Source organism: Puma concolor, chromosome B2, assembly GCF_028749965.1.
Source record: "Puma concolor isolate L17-30 chromosome B2, mPumCon1.1.hap2, whole genome shotgun sequence".
In the NCBI taxonomy this organism is placed as follows: domain Eukaryota; kingdom Metazoa; phylum Chordata; class Mammalia; order Carnivora; family Felidae; genus Puma; species Puma concolor.
The window spans coordinates 3239772-3261739 of NC_141671.1; the positions used below are offsets into that span (position 1 = coordinate 3239772).

General features: G+C 47.4%; 1 protein-coding gene, 1 long non-coding RNA gene and 3 other non-coding genes across 5 annotated transcripts in view; 2 read left to right on the forward strand and 3 right to left on the reverse strand.

Moving 5' to 3' along the window:
* Window positions 1–21968, forward strand: part of LOC147580609 (histone H2B type 1-C/E/F/G/I) — a 505297-nt gene that overhangs the window by 193645 nt on the left and 289684 nt on the right. The window lies entirely within an intron of this gene.
* Window positions 1005–1086, forward strand: TRNAS-UGA (transfer RNA serine (anticodon UGA)). Its single transcript has one exon. It is a non-coding gene; the product is annotated as a tRNA-Ser (tRNA).
* Window positions 5387–5468, reverse strand: TRNAS-AGA (transfer RNA serine (anticodon AGA)). The gene has a single exon. It is a non-coding gene; the product is annotated as a tRNA-Ser (tRNA).
* Window positions 10573–11784, reverse strand: LOC147580624 (uncharacterized). Its single transcript, XR_015250750.1, has 2 exons — window positions 11634–11784; window positions 10573–11159 (listed from the first exon to the last, which is right to left on the reverse strand). It is a non-coding gene; the product is annotated as an uncharacterized LOC147580624 (long non-coding RNA).
* TRNAS-AGA (transfer RNA serine (anticodon AGA)) lies at window positions 11613–11694 on the reverse strand. Its single transcript has one exon. It is a non-coding gene; the product is annotated as a tRNA-Ser (tRNA).

The window sequence follows — 21968 nt, forward strand, 5'->3', positions numbered from 1 at the left end:
TCATTTAATAACTTGATGGCATCAGCAAAGACTCTTTTCAAATAGTCACATTCATAGGTGGGAGGGGGGACAGGATTTCAGCGGATCTTCCTGGGCGCCAGCCTTGGACCCACTGCGGGAGCACCTGTCCCTCCGCCCGCCCTGAGTGAGAACAGACGCGGGAGCCTGAGGGCCTCGGGCGCGCAGGGAATTCTCTCAAGTCTGGTGACTGTGCTGTGAGGGAGCTTTGACAAAGCACTTCAATCCCCAGTTCTCACCCCTGTGGTCCCTAAATTCTGCACTGAGAGAAGAACCCGGTTCCACGGGGTGCCGCTGAAGGCAGTCTCTGCGCGCGGGGACAATCCTATTACTCGAGCCAGATGCGGCCGCGCTCACACCGCCCGTGTGTTAAGGGAGGTGCACAGGGTCCTCCCCGTCCGACCTGCGTCTCCCCATCCAAGGGGCCTCCCTCCCGGGGCAGGCGAGGCGCAGGGACCCCCCTCCCGGGTGGTCTTCTGCACCTGCTCCCTCCCGCCCCTCCCACCGCACCCGCGCTCCCGTCGGGTTTCAACCTGTTCTTGGAAAGCAGGAAAGCGCAAAGCAGGTGAAGGCCATCGAGGTATTGAGGTTTTAGTGGCGGGCGCCGACAGCAGACGCCAGCAACTCGGAGTCCTCCCGGCGCGCTCCCAAGGCCACTGGCACCTGCACATCCGAGGCCGCCGGGACCACCGCCCGCTCCGCAGAGACCCCGCGGACGCGCGGCCGGCGGTGACGAGGGAGCGGACTCCGGGCACGGACAGTCTTCCCTGAATCCCACCCGCGCCGCCCGATTCCCTTTGCTGCCGGGTGACCCCCGCACCCCAGACTGAGAGGCCTCGCGTGGACGCAGACCCGACTCCCGCACAGCGAGCCTCCCTCCCCGCGTGGCATCTCGGCGTCGCGGCGCGTCCAGGCAGGCGCAGGACGGCCTGGTGCCGCGAGGTGGCCCGCCTTCAAAATCGCTGGCAGGAGGCGGCCGTCAGCAGGTAGTCGTGGCCGAGTGGTTAAGGCGATGGACTTGAAATCCATTGGGGTCTCCCCGCGCAGGTTCGAATCCTGCCGGCTACGGTTTTGCCCTTGGCGTCCGGGTCCCCTGGTCGCCCTGCCTACCCTGCTACCCATTTCTCTGGGTCTCATAACCTCTTCCTCCGATGCCAAACAGTCGCAAAGGGGTGAGTAAATCTGTGAGGGTGTGGACGTCTTGACTTGAGGAAGGCCGTTTCTTTTTCCACGGTTATGGCTCATAGCCAACTCGGGGTCGCTGGGCAGCAAAGTCGGACCCCCATCTTCTGGAGACGAGGTGTTTTCCTTGCTACCGTCTGCTCTAGGGAACTCAGGCTTTATAAAGCAGTATTTGCTCTAACAGCTACCAGTGTTTGAATCCTTACTATGTCCCAAGCACTGAATTTGGGATTACCTGCGTTAGCTCATTTAATCCCGTAGCCCTATCATGTAGGTAACATAAGTCCCATTTTACAGATAAGGAAACCCGACATTGAGTCGCCCAACAGTGCACAGTCAAATGCTAACTAGAGCAAGGACTTTCTTAAATGCAGTTGTGAAGTCACTTTTCACAAATATTGCAGGGTTAGTGGCCAGCAACTCAATCCTGGTGTAGTTCACACGTAGGAATGACGTTAATATCAGCTGGTATTTATCAAGCGCCCATTACATACAAATCTCCAAGCGCTTTGTGTATGTTAGCACGTAAGGTCCTTACAACATTCGTGTGAAGTGAATTGTATTCATATCCTCAGTTTAAAAATCTGGAAAGGGACACCCATAGGAGTAAAATAAGTTGGCCAAGGTCACGCAGCTAGTAAGTGGCAGGACTGAGTTTGAACTCTGTCTGGGTTTGTGTCTATACCCAGGGAGCCAGACGTTGGTGCAGGTGTGGGGGCAGCTCAGCTTGCTTTCACTGCTGTTGTCTACACTTGGAAATTAATGTTACTGCCTGACTCTCTTATTCAGATTTTTGCCTCCATAGATAAATCTAAGTGGTTGGCCGGGAGTATGAGTTGTTACCCACTGTGTGTTAAGTGTTTTGTTAGCCCAAGTGTAGGGCGGATCATTCAACAGCAATGAGGTTTTACCTGTTTTTGAGTGATAGTGACCGATTGTTATTGTGGCTTCATATGAATGATCGGTTTATAAAGAGCTCTGCACCCATTAAACCTTCTCAACCTGAAAATTCCAGGGCCCAAGAGTGGGAAAAGTTGGTTGAACCACAAGAAGTGGATATTTCTAGTTTGAAGGTAAGAACAAAGTCCACGTGGAGCCCCCTCCAAAAACCATCAGGGAAAAAGCCTGCTAATTCTGGCAAACTGGGTGTATTAAACTTACTCCGCAAGTTAGAGTCTCAGACTGGAAGAGTCTCAGTGTCTCAAAGAGGGGAGTGAGGGAAGGAGACTTATAGGAGCTTTAGGGGCCAGGATTCGTCACAGGATGACTTTAGAGCAAAATTACTGATGGAGATCTGTGGTGACACTGGTCTGAGGACGTAAACTAAGTAAATGACCGGGGTAGTCAATCGTCTTATCTTTGGAACGTGAGTGCCTGTGGAATTACTCTTACTATGGTATTACCATGACATTGACAGATAACATGATACACGAAGAAGTTGAACTTAGAGTTTCTCTTGCACATCGAGGTCTGATACACTTTATCCATTGAGTGTGTCATAGTATCGCATTTGCAAGTTTTGGAAAGAAGTGGGAATTAAAAATTAAAAAAGTGGAAATCAGGTCAGTTAGAGAAAAACTCCCAAACCTAACAGCACAGTCTCTGGCCAGCACTCACCGGGTTCAGTATCTCCACCTTACAACTTAGAGACTCCAGGGGAGAGTTCTCTGGTCCCAGCCCTCTCTTCCTACCTTCTCCTGCACATCTGGGGACCAAGGACACTTACCTGGGCCTTATGGTTGATTCGGGAAACAAAGTATAAACTCAAAGGCTCCGTGTTCTGATTTGCATGCAGAAGAAAGTGGAAAGGAAAGGTCCAGGTAGGAACAGACCTTTTGTTTGTAGAGGAACAAAATGAAACAAAAAGCCAACACACACACACACACACACACCCCTTCACCACTCTTGAAAATCAGCCCCAGATGTCAAGGCATTTCTTTTTAAAAATTTTTTTTTCAACGTTTATTTATTTTTGGGACAGAGAGAGACAGAGCATGAACGGGGGAGGGGCAGAGAGAGAGGGAGACACAGAATCGGAAACAGGCTCCAGGCTCTGAGCCATCAGCCCAGAGCCCGATGCGGGGCTCGAACTCACGGACCGTGAGATCGTGACCTGGCTGCAGTCGGACGCTTAACCGACTGCGCCACCCAGGCGCCCCTCAAGGCATTTCTTAAAGTCCACCTCCTCCACGGAGGCATCTGGAATGTTCCTAGTTTGGGCCACAACAGTGCTGCCGTGAATATTCTTGTGCGTGTCTTTCAAGGCAACAGCAGTCGGGGGTTTTGCCGGGCAGATGTCGTCTGGGATGGAATTGTGGAACCGCTGTAAGTGTGTATGTTCAAGCTTTAGTCCTGTGATGCCAAAGTACTTTTTGCAAGTAATCGAACCCCTCTGCGTGCCCACAAATGAGAGTCCACATCCTTGTCTTCTGTTATTTCATTTGAACGTTTCTAATGGGCAAACAGTTGTGCTGGTTAATTTTACGTGTCAACCTGCTGGGCCGTGTGGTCAGTCGTTATTCTGTGTCTCCGCGACGTTTCTGTGAGGGTGTTTTTGGATGAGATTCACGTGGAAATTGGTGGACTCTGAGCAGAGCAGATTGCCCTCCATCACGTGGGTGGGCATAAATCCAACAAAAGACTGACTTCCCGAGCAAGAAGGCATTCAGGCGGCAGACAGCCTTCAGACTTGCCCGGCTGCCTGGGTTCTTCTGGGTCACCGACCCGCTGCCCGCTCTGGAGATTCTGGACTTACCAGCCTCCATAAGCTTGTGACCAACTCTTCCAAATAAATCTCTGTCTCTCTAGAAACACGTCCGATCGGTTCTCTTTCTCTGGAGAACTCTAACGAATGTAGTAGTGGAATCTAGTTTTACTTGTCACTTTTTCTGGTGAGGTTATTGGTTACTTTGATGCCCTCTTCTGTGAAGGACCCGTTGGACGTTTGCCCATCTTTCTGTTAGACTGTGTGTTTCCTACTTATTTTTCTTATTCGCATCCCTGTGTATGGAGAGCCCAGCTAGGCTACCCCGGGGGGATTGCGGTCTCAGCATCCACGTTCTTGGGCCGAGGCCCGCAGGGACGGGAAAGGGACACCAGGCCCTCGTACAGGTGTGTGCCCTACAACAGCAGCCCGCAGGGTCACAGCAAATGTACGTTCCTGCCATGACGTCCCCGAAGCGCTCGTGATCAAGTCTCCCCTGCCTCCCAGGGCCATGACATTGCGCTCTCCTTAGATTAGAGCCCTGTGGAGCTCACCCAGACCCCTCTTCTGGTTCGAACCGGCCAGTCCAGCCCTAGCCCTGGAGCCCCCCAGAGCACTGCACTCACGGGCCCTAATAAAGGCAGGTCGGGTTGCTCTGTCTGCCTCGACCTCCCGACGCGGCGCTCTGAAGCGTGGGCGCCCTTCCTCCACCACCTGTGAGTAATGAACTTCTCTGTCGTAACTTCTCTTGCGGTCCGCCGTTGAAGCTTGCCCGGACTCGCCAACCGGCACGGAGCGCTCCCCCTAACAGAGGCTGATTGAACAAGGTCAAGACGGCGCGCGGGCTTCTGCGTCCTGGACCGCGTCTTCTATCAGGCAGGTGCGCCCGGAGGAGCCGCGGCGGCGGGAGAGCGCTTCCCGGTCCCCGCCGCTCACGGTCGCCAACCGGGTCGAGCTCCGCAGCTCTCCGGGCGGCCAGGGATTCCAAAACAGGCGGGTGTGGACGCAAAAGGATGCTCCGTGCTCCCCGTCGGGGAATCGAACCCCGGTCTCCCGCGTGACAGGCGGGGATACTCACCACTATACTAACGAGGAGGACGCGGTGACGGCGTCCTGCGGATCCCATAAAGCCAACCCCCGCCGCCCGCGGGCTCTGGGCCCCGAGGGCGGCGCGCGGCTCGCTCCCGCGACCCCTGCCGGCGACCCCGCCCGCCCTGCCGGCCCGACGGCGCCCGCTCCCCGGCCGGGCTGCTCCGCCGCGCTGGGGGACGCAGGCGGCCGAAGCGGCGACCCCGGGCCGCTCCAGAGGTGCCCCGAAACCGGGGACGCCCGCGGCGCGTCCCCGAGACCCCCGCACCTGCTGCGCCCTCGGCACAGCCGCGCCCCCTCCGCGGGGCTCCCGGGCTTTGATAAAAAAAAAAAAAAAAAAAGGCTGGGGGTGTCCCGCTCGCCCGCCCGCCCGCCCGCGGGAAAAGGAGCCGCCGTAGTCGGCAGGATTCGAACCTGCGCGGGGAGACCCCAATGGATTTCTAGTCCATCGCCTTAACCACTCGGCCACGACTACACGACGCTCGGCCGCTTTTTTCAAGTCGTAGACAGCGCGGCGCCCAAGCCCGGCTCGCGGGGCCCGGTGCACCGCTCGGCTGGCCCGGTGAGCGGAACGCGAACCCGCGGGGAGAATGGGGGGCTGGCCTGTAAAACGGTACAGATTAAGAGGGCCCGACCTCTCGTGCCGCCCGGGCGGTCGGGAGCGCGGGGAGCAGAGTCCTCACCGCGGGAGCGTCAGTGTTCCCAGCAGACCAGCGAGTCCGGCACGAGGCGGCGGTCTGAGCCTGGGCCCGCGCGGGGTCGCACCCGGGGTCTGCTTTCTCCGCGCTGGAACGGCCCCCACTGACCCCGCGGCCTTTGAACCCCTGCCCTTCCGGGGTCCCGGGAGTGGGAGACGCCGTGGCTTCCGTGAACCCTCCACTCGGACCGAGGAAACGGGGCAGAAACAGCCGCTTTGCGTGGTCACCAAGGCCGCCGCAACGTTGTCGTTGCAGAACCATGGAAGCGGCACGTTGGCCAGGAAGGCAGGACGGTGACGCCGGCCCGATCTCAGGGCACCAGGTAGCCCGTAAAGAATTAGATCCTCGTCGTTCTACTTGGAAAATGCGTGTGAACCTTAGTACCCATAACAGCACGTACACATAGTCCCCATGTATAGAAAGTGAAACCCCAAATTAAGCAAGTACATTAAAAAAAAAAAAAATCTCACGGGACACCCGCCAATCTAACAAGAGAGCAAAGATGTGCGGTGAAGTGAGGGTAGCTATCTATTTCGATCACTTTTGTTTTCCTTAAATTTTTCATAGGAAGCATTGCTCTCTGCGTTATTTATATTACCGGAAAATATGAAAATGGAAAGCCAGGTTTAAATCAATATGCCACTGCGTACCCTTACGTTAAAAACCCTGTGTGTGTCCGAACACACACACACAGCAGAAACAGCAACAACTACAACTAGACATGTGTCAACAAAACACCGAATGCTGACTTCCCTGTGTGTGTTGGAATCGTAGCTAGCCTCATTTTCTGCTTTCAGCTTTTCTCTCGCTTTCAAATTTTCAGGCCAAGTATATGCATTTCTTTGTACTTGGATGTAAAGGGTCCCCACACGTCCTCTCAAACTATAGGATGATTCTGTATCACTTGTCATGTGTTTGAAGGAACAGGGAGAGGTGTGGCATGGAAATTGATCTGGTGGAAATAAGGCAAGGATCTACGGGCTACGTATTTCATCTTCTAGAAAATGACTTCCGATTGGTAACTCCATTGAACCCTCAGCACAGTCCCACGAAGTGCCAACACCCACGTGTACAAATAGAAAAATGTGCAGGTAAGAGACGTTCATGAATCCACAGGACTACTGAATGTTGGAATGAAAGCATCCAGTCTTCGTGTTTCCTTGGGGAGAAACACGAGAAATGACCCCCTTGAGAACTGAAAAGCAATAATCACTTTTCGGGTCTCGTGGATAAACCCCATTTGGTCGTGGCATATCATGCTTTTTAAAAACTACTTGATTTGGGTGCCTGGGTGGCTCAGTCGGTTGAGCATCTGACCCAGAGACATGGGATTGAGTCCCATGTGGAACCTGCTGGAGAGTCTCTCTCCTTCTGTCCCTTTCCCACACCCACGCTCTCTCTCTCTTTCAAAAAAAGTAAAAATATTACTTAATTGAATTCGCTAAAATGTGTTAAGGATATCTGCAACTCTTTTCATGGGGAATATTGGTCTGTGATATTTTTTCTCAACTGTCATTTGGTTTTGATATCAGGGTAACGTTGACCTCATAAAACGAACAGGAAAAGTGCTCCCTCCTCTTCTAACTTTTGGAAAAGTTTATGTGGACATGGTGTTCTTCCTTCTTTAAAGGTTTAGTACAGTGCACCAGTAAAGCTCCTTATTGGCCTGGATTTTCCTTTGTGAGGTTTTTAATGACAAATTCTATGTTAAATAGATTGATGGCAACTTAGATTAGTTGTTCTTGAGTGAGCTGTAGTTTGATCCATTTGACCTAATTTATCACATTAATTGACGTAATATTATTCATAACATTATTTTATTGTCTGCAGAATCTGGTTCCCTCTTTCTTTCCTGGTATTGGTAATATGTGACTTCTTTCCAGATCAGTCTGGTAGAGATTTGTCAATATTATTCAACTTGTCAAATAACCAGATTTTGGGGTTCACTGATTTTCTCTGTTCTTCTGTTTTGTTTAGTTGAATTTTGCTTTTCTCTTTAATATTTCTTTCTGCTTATTTTGCATTTAATTTGCTCTTCTTTTTTTCTAGTTTTTTTTTTAAATTAAGTTTTAAATTTTAATTCCAGTATCGCTAATCCACAGTGTTATATTAGTTTCAGGTTCACTTTTTCTAGTTTCTTGGGGTGGACTATAATTCACTGATTTAAGAACTTTTATAATATAAGCATCTCTTGCTATAAATTGCTCTCTATACAAAGCTTCAGCTGTAGGTGTTTTATGTTTTGTTTTTACTTTCTTTAAAAAAATTTTTTTAATCTTTGTTTTTGAGAGACAGAGTGTGAGCAGGGGAGGAGCAGAGAGAGAGGGAGACACAGAACCTGAAGCAGGCCCCAGGCCCTGAGCCCGACACGGGGCTCGAACCCACGAATCGTGAAGTCATGACCTGAGCTGAAGTCGGACGCTTACCCGACTGAACCACCCAGGTGCCCCTTGTTTTTATTTTCTTAATAAAAAACTTAAATTTCCCTTGTGATATATTATTTGACCTGTGGGTTATTTAGATGTATTGTCTTTAATTTCCGTTACTGATTTCTGGTTTAATTCTGTCATGATCAGAGAACATATTTTCCATGATTTCACATCCTCTTAAACTTACCAAGATTTGTCTTATAGCCCATAATACAATTTGCCTTGGTGAGTAGTCAATGTTTCTTGAGTATAGTATATTTTGTTGTTGGATAGAAGGTTCGATAAATGTTAATTAGGTCAAGTTCATTGATAATGTTGTTCAAATCTGGCATATTCTGACTGACTTTCCTGACCGTTGTGTTCTACCAATTACTGAAAGAAAGTGTTAAAATCTTTAACTGTATTTGAGGAATTTTTCTCTTTCTCTTTGCAGTTTCTCGGATTTTGCTACATGTATTTTGAAACTGTTATTAATTGTATACAGATGTAGGGGTGTTGTGTCCTGAAGTATTTACCCCTTTACCATCATGAAATGTCCCTCTTGATCTGTTTTCCAGCAGTAAGGTGGGTGCTTTTTTTCTCATCCGTTTTTCTTCTCCCAGGTATCCGCGTTAGTCACCGTCTGAAGTCGCTTGCTGTCTGAAGAACACTGTGTTGTATACCGTATTCTGTTTTCCAGTTTAAGGTGGACGAATATGTCTGGTCTCAGGTGTTCCACAATGCTGCAGATCACAAGTCCCTCTGGCGCTGGCCGCTTCCAGCCCACCGATCTGACTTTAAATCTTGGCGGGGTATTCGCCCATTCCTTTGTGTGGTTGCTTAATCATCTTTTTCTTCCGTGACCGTCTTCTTGAATGCAGACATTTCGACAACTAAATGTATTCCTGGTCAACACGTGAGGGTTAACGCTTAGTGCAAGACCATGAAAAAATAAGGGCGGTCAGTGTTCAATGGCAGAAGCGGACCCCCCCCCCCCACCTAAGGATGGTTATGTAAATTTCATATACAGGTATCGATACCTAGAGATAGACAGATACATGTGTACACATGTAGATTTGTAGAAGCCGGTTGAATAGTCCACATAAATGTTGAAGTGCTGAAGCTCAGACCCCCCAGGGCAGTTTGACCCAGACGGGAAGACAGATAAAAAGTGGGTAAGATTAGAACAAGCTGGAACCCACAAGCATGAACTGGATCCCACCGGACGGACTGAAATCTGTGTCAGCTTTGGTTGCCTCAGAACTTGGTGGTGCAGATGTCCTGCAGAAGCCAGGGCCCTTCATTTAGGGCTAAACGCACACATGTGATCCGGGAAAGAGGGAGGCTGAAGGAGGGTGCAGGGGAAGGGAGGGTGGGGGGCAGCGGCAGACCCAGCTCTGCCTCCTGAGGAGGTAAGTCAGCAGATGAGTTAGAATGAGCAACAAGATGGCTGCTACTTGACCTCTTCCTCCAAATCTCTCCCAAGAATGTCTCCTGGGGACCATCCAATCAGAAACACATAGAAAAGGGAATTCTGGGGAATGTAGTTCAACCTGGCCAAGTTGACACAGATAATGAAGATAATGGGGGCGCTGGATGGCTCAATAAGTTGAGTGGCTGACTCTTCATTTTGGTTCAGGTCATGATCCTGGGGTCATCTGATGGAGCCCCGCATGGGGCTCCGAGCTGAGTGTGGAGCCTGCTTGGGATTCTTTCCTACTCTCCCTCTGCCCCTCTCCCCTACTCTCACTCTTTCTCTAAAATAACTATAAGAAGACAATGTTTTAGTATTTACATATATAATAACCAAGAGCACACTGTCTTAATTAGTATGGATTTATAAGTAATTACATATGTCTTGAATATATATATATATATATATATATATATATACACATATGGTATCAGTCTTCCAACTTTGCTATCTTCTTCAATAGCTTCTTGTTTTTTAAGTTGTTCTGCATTTCCAAATGTGTTTTTAAAGCAGTGAGTTAATTTCCATACAATACATAGAGATTGATTGGATTTTATTGAACCTATTGATCAATTTGGAAATAGTTGTCATCTTGATAAAATTGAGTCTTTCCGGGGCACCTGGGTGGCTCCCAAGGCTGAGCATCCGGCTTGATTTCAGCCTGATCTCACGGTTCATGGGTTCGAGCTCCACGTTGGGATTCTCTCTCTCCCTCTCTCTTTGGTCCCTACCCTGCTTGCACACATGCTCTCTCTCAAAATGAAGAAACAAACATTTTTTTTTTTAATTGAGTGTTTCGAAACATAGTATTTCCCTAATGTTATGTCTAATGCTCAAATTGTGCTTGGGTTTTTATTTGAAGGAGCATATTGTTAAATTAATTGTTCTATTGCTTTCTTTTTCTTCCTTCAACTTTTTATTTTGATCTAATTTCTAATTTATGGAGAAGTTGCAAGATAGTACAAAGAATTTTCATAAATCCTTCACCTATATTCGCTGTTAATTTATGATATGTGTTTTTTAATAGCTAGATATATAAAAATAAGTTTACACATATATAATTTTTTTCTAGTGTGTTTCAGACAAGATGTCCCCTTACCACTAAATACTTCAGTGTGTATTTCCTAAAACCAGGGACGTTCTCTTTCCTAAGCACAGAACAGTTATGAAATCTGGATTAACACTCTTATTTGATCTAGAGACCTTGTTACTGTTTTGCCAATTGTGCGAATCCTTTATTTCAAGAAAAACAGATGACATTCATTTGTCCTGCCTCCTTAGTCCTTTCGTCTGGAAGAGCGCCCCCATCTTTGTGTTTCATCTCATTGACCTTCAAAGCCTAACTTGGGCAGGTATTTTGTAGGACGCCCCCTCACCCTGAGTTTGATGCTTTCCCGAAAGTTAAATTCAGGTTGTGCGCTTTTAGCCGAGCACCACGCAGATGAGGTCGAGTCCACCGAAGTAGGTCTCTGGGCGGCACAGGATGCTGCCTGTCCCCATCGTCCCCGCTGTCGGGTTACCGTTCTCCTTCTGTACTACTCATCGTGACGCATGCAGCTCGCTTCTTTTGCATCCGATCCGGTTGCCTAGAAAACAGTGAGGCGCAGGAAGACGGACGAGAACTGAGTGGAGCAAGCAGGTGGTCGGGGGCCCGGGACCGGCGGGAAGGCCCCGCCGCCAGGGGGCGCCCGCGGCCCGGAGACCGCCAGCCCGGGCGGGGGCGCGCGGGGGGCGCGCGTGGCGTCCTCCGGCGGGAGCGCCGCAAACCGCGCACGGCCCGGGGTCCCTCCGCGCTGGGTCTGCGGGGCACCCGGGCCTTGTGCCCCCGCCACCGGGCGCGCCACCCGCAGGAGGAAACCCAGGCGGCGTCGCCGCAGAGAAAAGCTTGCTCGGTGGGTTTTGCGGGGTTTTGCCTGTGAAGACCATGTTTTAAAAAAAGCCGCCGCACGACGGGAGTCCGGAGGCAGCGAGAGGGACGGAGCGGGGCCCTGGTCACCAGGGCCGCCCCGCAGTGCCCGCGGGGGCGCAGAAAAACACGCCGTAGTCGGCAGGACTCGAACCTGCGCGGGGACACCCCAACGGATTTCTAGCCCGTCGCCTTAACCGCTCGGCCACGACTACCCGCGGGCGGGAGCGCACGGCCCCGCTTCCGTGGGCCGCGGCGGCGACGCGCACGATCCCTCGGGAGCTCCGCGGACACGCTGCGGCCGACCCCCGGGACCCGGAGCGGCGGTGCCACCAGCGGTCGCGGGTGAGTCCGGGCTTCCACGCGGGCTCCAGGTGGGTTCCCGGTGAGTTCTAGGCGGGCACCAGGCGGGGGGCCGCTTCCTTGGCTTTGTGCCCCGGGCGGAGGGCGCTCAGAGTTCTGCATCCCCTCGCCGGCAGGTTGCTAAGCCTCTTGTTTCCCACTCGGCTCTGACGTTGGGCCGAGGCCCGGGCTCTTTCTCTCCAGGTTTAACCAACGCCCCGCAGCGTCTGTATTTCCTCTTAGGTTTACATGTTAGTTTCTCTGGCCGCGTTTTCCCAACTCTTGAAGCGGATTTGGTCTATCCTGCTTAGAAGGGCTTAATCTAATTTTTAAACAGGGAGGACAAGGAGGGGAGGGAGGAGGGCATGGGTGGGGAGGAGGAGGGGGTTCGAGCCCAAGACGGAAGGGGCTTCGGCGCCACTAAACCGCCCGCAGGACTGAAGTATGCGTGGAGGCGGCTAAAGCCATATGTGGCCATAGACTGCGGCCATTACCATGGTGACCGAAGAAGACAAGGGGACTCTTGGAGACACCCAGACCTTCTGCAACACCTCCATTGAGGAGATGCCCCTCGGTGTTCCCGACCTTATGTGAGAGGGGCTGTCCTGCTCCCCGCAGCAGCCAGGGGTCTGTGCGTGGCGGGAAGGGGGGTTGAGGAGGAGCAGGGGAGGGGAGGGGAGGGAGACAGGCATGACTATCTTGCTATTCTGTGCCTTTTTTCCTTTGCATAAATGTCCCTTTTTTGAGGCAAAACTAAATAGACAAGAGGAGGAGGGGGGAGAGAGGTGACGGGAAGAGGGAAGGGGGCGGGAGGGAGATGAAGGAGGTTCCTCTCCTAACATAAAATCAATTCTAGGAAACCCCCCAGTTTAATGGAGGGGAGACTGCTCTGAGGGGAGTATTAAGGCGGGTTTGGGGTAAAGGAGCCTGACTCCGTATTTAACTGAGCGGTCTATTGGCCGAACTGCCTTTCCCATCAAACTGAGTATCAGTCGCGGAGTCATTGTTTACAAATCGGGTCAACTTATAACGTGACTAAGTGCAAATTTAAAGCAAAATGGAAGTTGTGATATAGATGTTGCCGTAATGTGTCACATTATGACGCTTTTATTTGGTCCACACGTTTTTAACAAACCTGTGACGTTTTAAGTAAATTCCTGTGGAACTGTAGTTCGAGGGAAGTCAAATACCTGCGAAAAACCAGACACGTTTCATGCTTTCAAAACAGACAAAACAAATGTGTGGTGTTAGGAATCAGACAGGTGATGGTCGAAGGTACCTGTGGCTGCGAAAGTCCACGAGGAGGACCTGCCCGGGATGCCGAGAATGGGGTTTCTCATTCTGGGGTCCCGGGTACACAGGTGTGTTCCCTTTGTGAAACTTCCTTGAGCTGTGTCGTTACAGTTCACGTCTTTTTCCTCATCACTACTACATTGTGTTGTATGTCCCTAAAGATTTCCTTCAAAAACAAAACCTCTGAAGCTATTGTAAGCGAAAGGGGATTAATGAAGAATACAGACCCCTAGGAAAGTTTGGGATGGGGGGGGTGGAGGGAGGTGCCAGCTCTAATCCAACCCCGAGGAGATGGGCTCCCAGAGAGCCTGCGTTGTCTCTGCAGTCGAGAAAGCAGAAAATCCGGACGCTGCCCCTGGAATGGTTGGTTTCAGACGTCTGTTGCCTGAACCGCGGGGCAGAAATCTGGAGGCTTCTGCAACACCAGTGTACTTTCCAGGGCAGTGGTTCTCAAAATTTGGCACGAGAGCCTTTTGTCATGGCAGAAAGCAAGTCAGCCAGTGACTTGTGCCCCGGTCTCAGAGAGGAGAGGTCGGTGCCATTGCAAGAAAACTTAAATGCTACTCGGGTCCCCTAGAAGCAGTTTGGGAGGTGGTTCAGAGTATTGGGCTCTGGATGGCAGGAGATGTAAAAAAACAAACTCGGGGGTTAACTTGGCCCTGTGATCAGTGGGTATCAGATAGACAGAAACAGAATCTGAGAAAACACAACAGTCAGAAAGTAGTTTACATTTCTTTTTTTATTTTTTTTATTTATTTATTTTTTAAATTTTTTTTTCAACGTTTTTTATTTATTTTTGGGACAGAGAGAGACAGAGCATGAACGGGGGAGGGGCAGAGAGAGAGGGAGACACAGAATCGGAAACAGGCTCCAGGCTCCGAGCCATCAGCCCAGAGCCCGACGCGGGGCTCGAACTCACGGACCGTGAGATCGTGACCTGGCTGAAGTCGGACGCTCAACCGACTGCGCCACCCAGGCGCCCCCATTTCTTTTTTTAAAAAAATGTTTACTTGGGGCGCCTGGGTGGCGCAGTCGGTTAAGCGTCCGGCTTCAGCCAGGTCACGATCTCGCGGTCCGTGAGTTCGAGCCCCGCGTCGGGCTCTGGGCTGATGGCTCAGAGCCTGGAGCCTGTTTCCGATTCTGTGTCTCCCTCTCTCTCTGCCCCTCCCCCGTTCATGCTCTGTCTCTCTCTGTCCCAAAAATAAATAAACTTTAAAAAAAAAAAAAAGACTATTAAAAAAATGTTTACTTAATTTTGAGAGAGACAAAGAGAGTGCGAGGGGCAGAGGGGCAGAGAGAGGGGGAGACACAGAATCCGAAGCAGGCTCCAGGCTCTGAGCTGGCAGCACAGGGCCCGAGATGGGGCTCGAACCCACGAACCGTGAGATCATGACCTGAGCTGAAGTCAAGAGTCGGGCCCTTAGCCGACGGAGCCCCCCACGCGCCCAGGATTTGTACTTTTAACCTTCTAGCCTCTGTCGTAAGGGAAGGTTCAGAAAGTGGAACTAGATGCTTATGCCAACCTGCTGTACCCTGTATAGACGTTAAAGCTGAAATGTTCTGCCTTCCCAGAGAATTAAAAATAATGCACCTGTATCACCCTGAGGGGAAGCCTACTGACACCTCGAAAGACGCCCTCAGTGTTAGTGACTAGTTTTTCAGCCGTTGCCCCAGGAGATTACCCAGATTCCCCCCATCTGAGTTACTGCCTATAGCCTTTTTTCTTACTGATTTTAAGGAGTTCTTTACATATTCTAGACATAAATGTTTTGCCAAATGTGTGTGTGACAAATATCTCCTCCCGCCCTGTGCCTTTTCACACCATTAATGTTGTCTTTGGATGTGCTGAAGTTCTTAAGTTGAAAGAAGTCCAATCTATCTTTTTTAAATGGGCATTGCTTTTTGTGCTTATTAAACAGAAATCTTCGTTAATTCAAAGTTCGTGAAGACAGTCTCCTGTTTTCGTCGATAACATTTATTGTTTTAGCTCACATAGTTAGGTCTTGAATACATCTTGAATTAGTTTAGGGGATAGTTTACAGAGGAGGTCAATGTCCACATTGTTCTCCTTTGTATGTTGAGTTGACTCAGAACTGCTTTTTGAAAAATCCATCACTTGCCCCATTGAATTGCAGTGACACTTTGTTACATGTGTGTGGTTTTGTGTAGGCATATCTATTTTGTTGTATTGATCTTTGTATCTGTCCTTATGCCAGTAACACACTTTTTTTTTAATATTTTTTTTTAACGTTTATTTATTTTTGAGACAGAGCATGAACGGGGGAGGGTCAGAGAGAGGGAGACACAGAATCGGAAACAGGCTCCAGGCTCTGAGCACTCAGCACAGAGCCTGACGCGGGGCTCGAACTCACGGAGGGCGAGATCATGACCTGAGCCGAAGTCGGACGCCCGACCCACTGAGCCACCCAGGCGCCCCAGTAACACACTTTCTTAATCAGTATAGCTTTAGAATAAGTCTTGTTATGTGGTAGTAAAAATCCTCCAGATTTGTTCTTATGCAAGACTTCGTTGACTATGCTAAGTCCTTTCCACTGGCAGTTACACTTTGATTTTTAAAAAATTTTTAATGTTTATTTTTGAGAGAGAGAGACGGAGGGGCAGAGAGAGAGCGAGACACAAAATCCAAAATCCAAAGCAGGCTCCAGGCTCTGAGCCGTCAGCACAGAGCCTGATGCGGGACTTGAACTCACGAACCGTGAGATCACGACCTGAGCCGAAGTTGGACGCTTAACCGACTGATCCACCCAGGAGCCCCTGAAATTGCATTTTAGAGATGGTCAATTCTACCAAAAGTCCTGTTTGAATATTTTATTTCAAATACATTGAGTCTGTGTCTTTCAATCTATGAATATGGTATATCCTTTCATTTAGACAATTTTTAAAATTCTCTGCACAGTGATTCGGAGCTATTAATGTAGCACTGTTGTACTTTTTAATGACATTTATTACGGTATTTGTTATTAGGTTATTCATAGTTTTCTTGCTATTATAAGTGACATTTTAAAAAGTTGTCTTGGGGCGCCTGGGTGGTGCAGTCGGTTAAGCGTCCGACTTCAGCCAGGTAGCGATCTCGCGGTCCGTGAGTTCGAGCCCTGTGTCCGGCTCTGGGCTGATGGCTCAGAGGCTGGAGCCTGTTTCCGATTCTGTGTCTCCCTCTCTCTCTGCCCCTCCCCTGTCCATGCTCTGTCTCTCTCTGTCCCAAAAATAAATAAACGTTGAAAAAATAAATAAATAAAAAGTTGTCTTGTTTTTTTTTTTTTTTGCCAGTGTGTATGAAGATGACATATATTTATTTGGATGTTGGGTTTTGTACGCAACAAATTTGCTATTTTTACTTATTAATTCTAATAATTTGTAGATTTGGGGAGTTTTCCAAACACCTAATTGCATCATCTGCAAATGATGACAGTCCTATTTCTTCATTTCCAATGTCAATGTCTTTAATTCTTTGTTACGCCTTAACTTATTTTATGAGCTAAGATCCCGATACAACTTCGAAAGCAGTGGTGGGAGTGACCATGCTTGTCTTGGTCCCAGGATCTGGACGAAAGTGTTGAATACTTACCATAATCAGGATGTTAGATGTCGGATTTTGTATATATGCATCATGGGATTAAGGAATCTCCTTTCCATTCCTAGACCGGTGAAAGTTTTTAATGAGGGGTGTTGAATTGTGTCAAATGCTATGATCATTTGATTTTTTTCTCTTACTCTTTGTGATACATTTCAAGTGATTGATGTTTATATTAAACAAATTTCATATTACTAAGACAAACATTACCTCTTTACTTTCAACTCATTGGATCACTGATATTACTGGATCTGATTGCTATTATTTGATTTAGGAGTTTTACACCTAGAATGTTCAACACATAGATTGACCTGGAATTTCCTCTCTAGTAATATCCTGGTCAGGTGTTAGTATGAAGATTATTCAGGCCTCATCAAGAGAGTTACGAATGTTTTTACTTTTTCTGTTTGCTGAGAGAGTTTGTGTATGGTATTATTCCTTCCTCAATGGTTTAAGGTTTCAACAGTGAAGCCATTTTTGCATACTGTTTGCTTTGTCAAAAGGTGTTATAAGCTGAATTGTGTTCCCTCCCAGATGCATTTTTTTAAACTTTCTAAATTTATTTCTGAGAGACAGAGAGGGAGAGATATAGCATGAATGGGGGAGGGACCCACACGCAGAGAGAGAGACACAGAACTTGAAGCAGGCTCCAGGTTCTGAGCTGTCAGCACGGAGCCCGACATGGGGCTTGAACCCGTGAACTGTGAGATCATGACCTGAGCCAAAGTCAGACAGATGCTCAACCGACTGAGCCACCCAGGCGCCCTTTCCCTCCCAGAATCAGATGCTGAAGACCTAACCGCCACCCCCACCCCAGTGCCCCACCTCACAATGTGGCTGCGCTTGGAGATAGAGACTTTAAAAAGGAAATTAAGTTAAAATGAGGCTGTTAGGATGGGCGCTAATTCAATCTGACCGGTGTATAGGAAGAAATTTGCACACCAAGAGACCCCAGAGATGAGCACTCACAGAAGAAAGGCCATATAAGGACACAGCTATCTTCACATTGGAGAAAATGGCTCTCTGCAAGCCAGAGAGACAGGTCCCTGGATAAACCAAGACTGCACCTTGATCTTGGACTTCTAGCCTCAAGAAATGTGAGAAAATCAATTTCTGTTGTTTAAGCCCCTGATTCTATGGTATTTTGTAATGGCGGCCATAGCAAGCTAACACAGAGGGTAATTATGACTTTAATTTCTCTCGTAGACTTCAGACTGTTTGAACTTTTAATTTCTTTTTGTGTCTGCTTTGGTAAGTCACGTTTATAAAGGAACCTGTGATTTGTCCTCTATTGTCAGATTCCTTCCTCACGAACTGTTCATTTTATCTTTTCACTCTGATCTTGATATCAGTAAGATCTTTAATGTCGTCCCCCTTTTATACTTTTTCCTCCTTAAAAATAGTCTGGATTTGGGGCGCCTGGGTGGCTCAGTCGGTTGGGCGTCCGACTTTGGCTCAGGTCACGATCTCACGATTCGTGGGTTTGAGCCCCGCGTCGGGCTCTGTGCTGACAGCTCAGAGCCTTGGAGCCCGCTTTGGATTCTGTGTCTCCCTCTCTCTTTCTGCCCCTCCCCTGCCCACACCCTGTCTCTCTCCCTCTCAAAAATAAATAAACATTAAAAAATTTTTAAAAAAATAGTCTTGATTTGAGGTAACAATTTCACTATGTGAAAAGCAAATTTTTGTTCTATTAATTTCCTCTATTCTTTTTCAGCGGGTATCACACTTACTATTGTCTTTTCCTTGAGACTTTTAAAGATTTAATTTACTGGCTTGTTAAAACTCGATTCTTGAGATGAAAGCTTAGATCATTACCTTTCCACTTTTCTTCTCTGTTAATGTGTAGATTTGGAGCTAACGATTAGACCTCAAGTGCTGTTGTAGCTTCTTGTCACAAGACGTTATAGATCCGGTTTTCATTATCATGCAGTTAAAAATCGTTTACAGTTTTTTAAACTTATTTGACCCACAGGGTTATTTTGTAAGTTCAATTCCGTTACTTGATTTTGTAACATTTGAGGATTTTCCACTTGTTGATGTTCTTGACATTGGTTTTGATTTCATTTTACAGTGCCGGACCTGTTCCGCTTGATCTCTGTCTCCTGAAACTCGTTGAGACTTGCGTGATGCTTTGCCTGTAGTGATTTTGTTCAGTGTCTCCTGTGTCCCCCCAAAGCTCAGGTGTTCTGCAGTTGGGTATCGTATTAATCCAGTTGCCTAAAATTTCCTCACTAAATTTTACTTAATTTTCCATAGTAAAATTTTCTCTAAGTCCCGTTTGTTATTTCTACAGAGGTGTTGAAATATCAACTATGATTATGGATTTTTGTGTGTCTTCATTTAGCTCTGTCCATCTTTTGCGTTCTACACTTTGAAGCTGTTATTATGCCCGTACAAATATAGTGTTGTAATATTTTCTTACTAAATTGACCCTGGAGGTTATGAAACAGCCTCATTATTTTTAGTAATGCTTCTTTCTTAAAGGCTACAAATTCAAATTATTCTCATTAAAGTGGTTCGGGTCAGTTTTCGTTGTTGTTATTTATTCTGTGTCTTCCATTTTTTTACTTCAATCTTTTTTAAAAAGCCATATGTTTAAATTGTGTGCCTTATAAAAAGCATATCGTTTTGGGTAAATTTTTTTCCCCATTATGATGATCTGTCTTATAATTGAAATATTTAGTCTACTGGCATTAAAGATAAGTAGCTATTTAGTTTTGCTTCCAGTTCTGTCAACTTTGCCAGTTTGTTCTTTGTCCTCCCATTCCTGCTCCCTTGCCCCTTTTTAAGTCGATAAGTATTTATATTATTCACCTTCTTCTGGATGAATACAGGATTTTAGTACAGATATCTTGCTCATCTTTTATTAGATTTACTGCTAGGCAGGTGACATTTTTGATGCTTATTGAAATTGGAACTTTTGTTTTGAGAGAGCATGAGCAGGGCAGGGACAGAGAGAGAATCCCAACCGGGCTTCATGCTCAGTGTGGAGCCCTACGTGGGGCTTGATCTCACGACCGTGAAATCATGACGTGGGCCGAAGTCAAGAGTTGGGCGCTTAACCGACTGAGTCACCCAGCACCTCACCCTTTATCAGGTCTTGTCATGCATGGCTGCTAATGAGGCATTCTCCCTGCTTTCCTTCGAGTGAAACCATCTTTATTTTGCCTAATTTTTTTCATTTTCTCAATTTAGGTATAACTTACGTACTGTAAAGACCACAAATCTTTTTTTTAAACTTTTTTTTTTTTTTTAACGTTTATTTATTTTTGGGACAGAGAGAGACAGAGCATGAACGGGGGAGGGGCAGAGAGAGAGGGAGACACAGAATCGGAAACAGGCTCCAGGCTCTGAGCCATCAGCCCAGAGCCCGACGCGGGGCTCGAACTCACGGACCGCGAGATCGTGACCTGGCTGAAGTCGGATGCTTAACCGACTGCGCCACCCAGGCGCCCCAGGACCACAAATCTTAAAATTATATAGCTTGATCAGCTTTCGCATGTACATATACCTGTATGACAATCACCACGATCAAGATACAGAACATTTTCAGCAGTACAGAAGGCTCTCATTAGTCTCATCCCTGTCCGCGTGTACCCTCCCTCCAAGGACAAGCACTCCATCGTCATATATCAATTTTGCTGTTTTCGTACTTCTTATAAGTGGAGATGGACACTCTTCTAGGTGTTTTTTTGAGTGACATCATATCTGTGAGGCTTGGCCATGTTGCTGTGTTTATCAGTAATTATTCCTTATAATGGCTGTATACTATTCCACATTTCCATTCTGCCACTGACAGTACATTTAGGTGGTTTAGACTTTGACTGTCACAAATGACGTTGCTACGAACATGCGCGTACACGCTATTTGTGTTGGTTACGTGGTCAAGTAGGATAATATCTGGGTCACAAGAATATTATGTGTAACTTTTGTAGGCATGGTGGAACATTTTTTCCAAGTGGTTACACGAATTTATACTCCTACTAGCAACGTGAAAATGCTCTTACCACTAGTTTTTATGCTTAGAATTTTAAATTTTAGACATTCTCATGGGTGTATAGTGCTATCTAATTTTGGTTTCGATTTGCATTCCTCTGATGAGTCATGATGTTGAGTGCCTTTTTATATGCTTATTGACCCTTTTGAATATTTAAAAAAATTTTTTTAACATTTATTTATTTTTGAGAGGAGAAAGATAGAGCATGAGCAGGGGAGGAGAGAGAAAGAGGGAGACACAGAATCTGAAACAGGCTCCAAGCTTTGAGCTGTCAGCACAGAGCCCGACGCAGGGCTCGAACTCACAGACCGTGAGATCATGACCTGAGCCAAAGTCGGATGCTTAACCGACTGAACCACCCAGGCGCCCCCCATTTTGAATATTTTTAACAAAATGTCTGCCAAGCCTGTTGCCCATTTTCTTTTTGTAATGTTTACTCATTTTTGAGAGACAGAGAGAGACAGAGCACAAGCAGGGGAGAGGCAGAGAGAGAGGGAGGCATGGAATCCAAAGCAGGCTCCATGCTCTGAGCTTTCAGCACAGAGGCCCAACACGGGGCTCAAACTCACAAACTGCAGGATCATGACCTGAGCTGAAGTTGGACGCTTAACCAACTGAGCCACCCAGGCGCCCCTGTTGCCCACTTTCAAGTTGAGTTGTCTACTTTTATTTATTCGTAGAGGTTCTTCATATATGAAGAAATTAGTCATTTGATGGATGGATGGATAATATACATACAGATCCCAGATACCTCCTCCCATTTCAAGGCTTTGTTTTTGCTTTTTTCATGGGTGTCTTCTGCAACCAATACATCCTTAATTTGAAGTGTCCAACTCTTCAACTTCTTATTTTATGACTCAGTTGGCCCCATTTGAGAAATCTTTCTCTAGCCCAAGTCCATGAAGATATTCTGCTCTGTTTTCTTCTAGAAACTGGGTTGTTTTTTCTTTCACATGAAGGTTTATCACGAAATAGTTTTGTTTGTAATGCATTTATAATGCAAAGTAGGAAGTCAAGATTCATTTAATTCTCTCAAGATGTTGTATCATTATGGAAAAGACCACCCTCGCTTGACTAAATTTACCTAGGACCTATTTTGTGAGTTGGCAGCATAATTGTTCTAGCTTAGTTTATCTTCTTCAATATTGACTTGACTTTGCAAGTTCCTTTGCACTAGAGCCCGTTTCTACAAAAATACTTTCTGAGATTTGGATTTGGATTTCATTGAATCTGCTGAGTAATTTAAGATGATTTGACATCCTAAC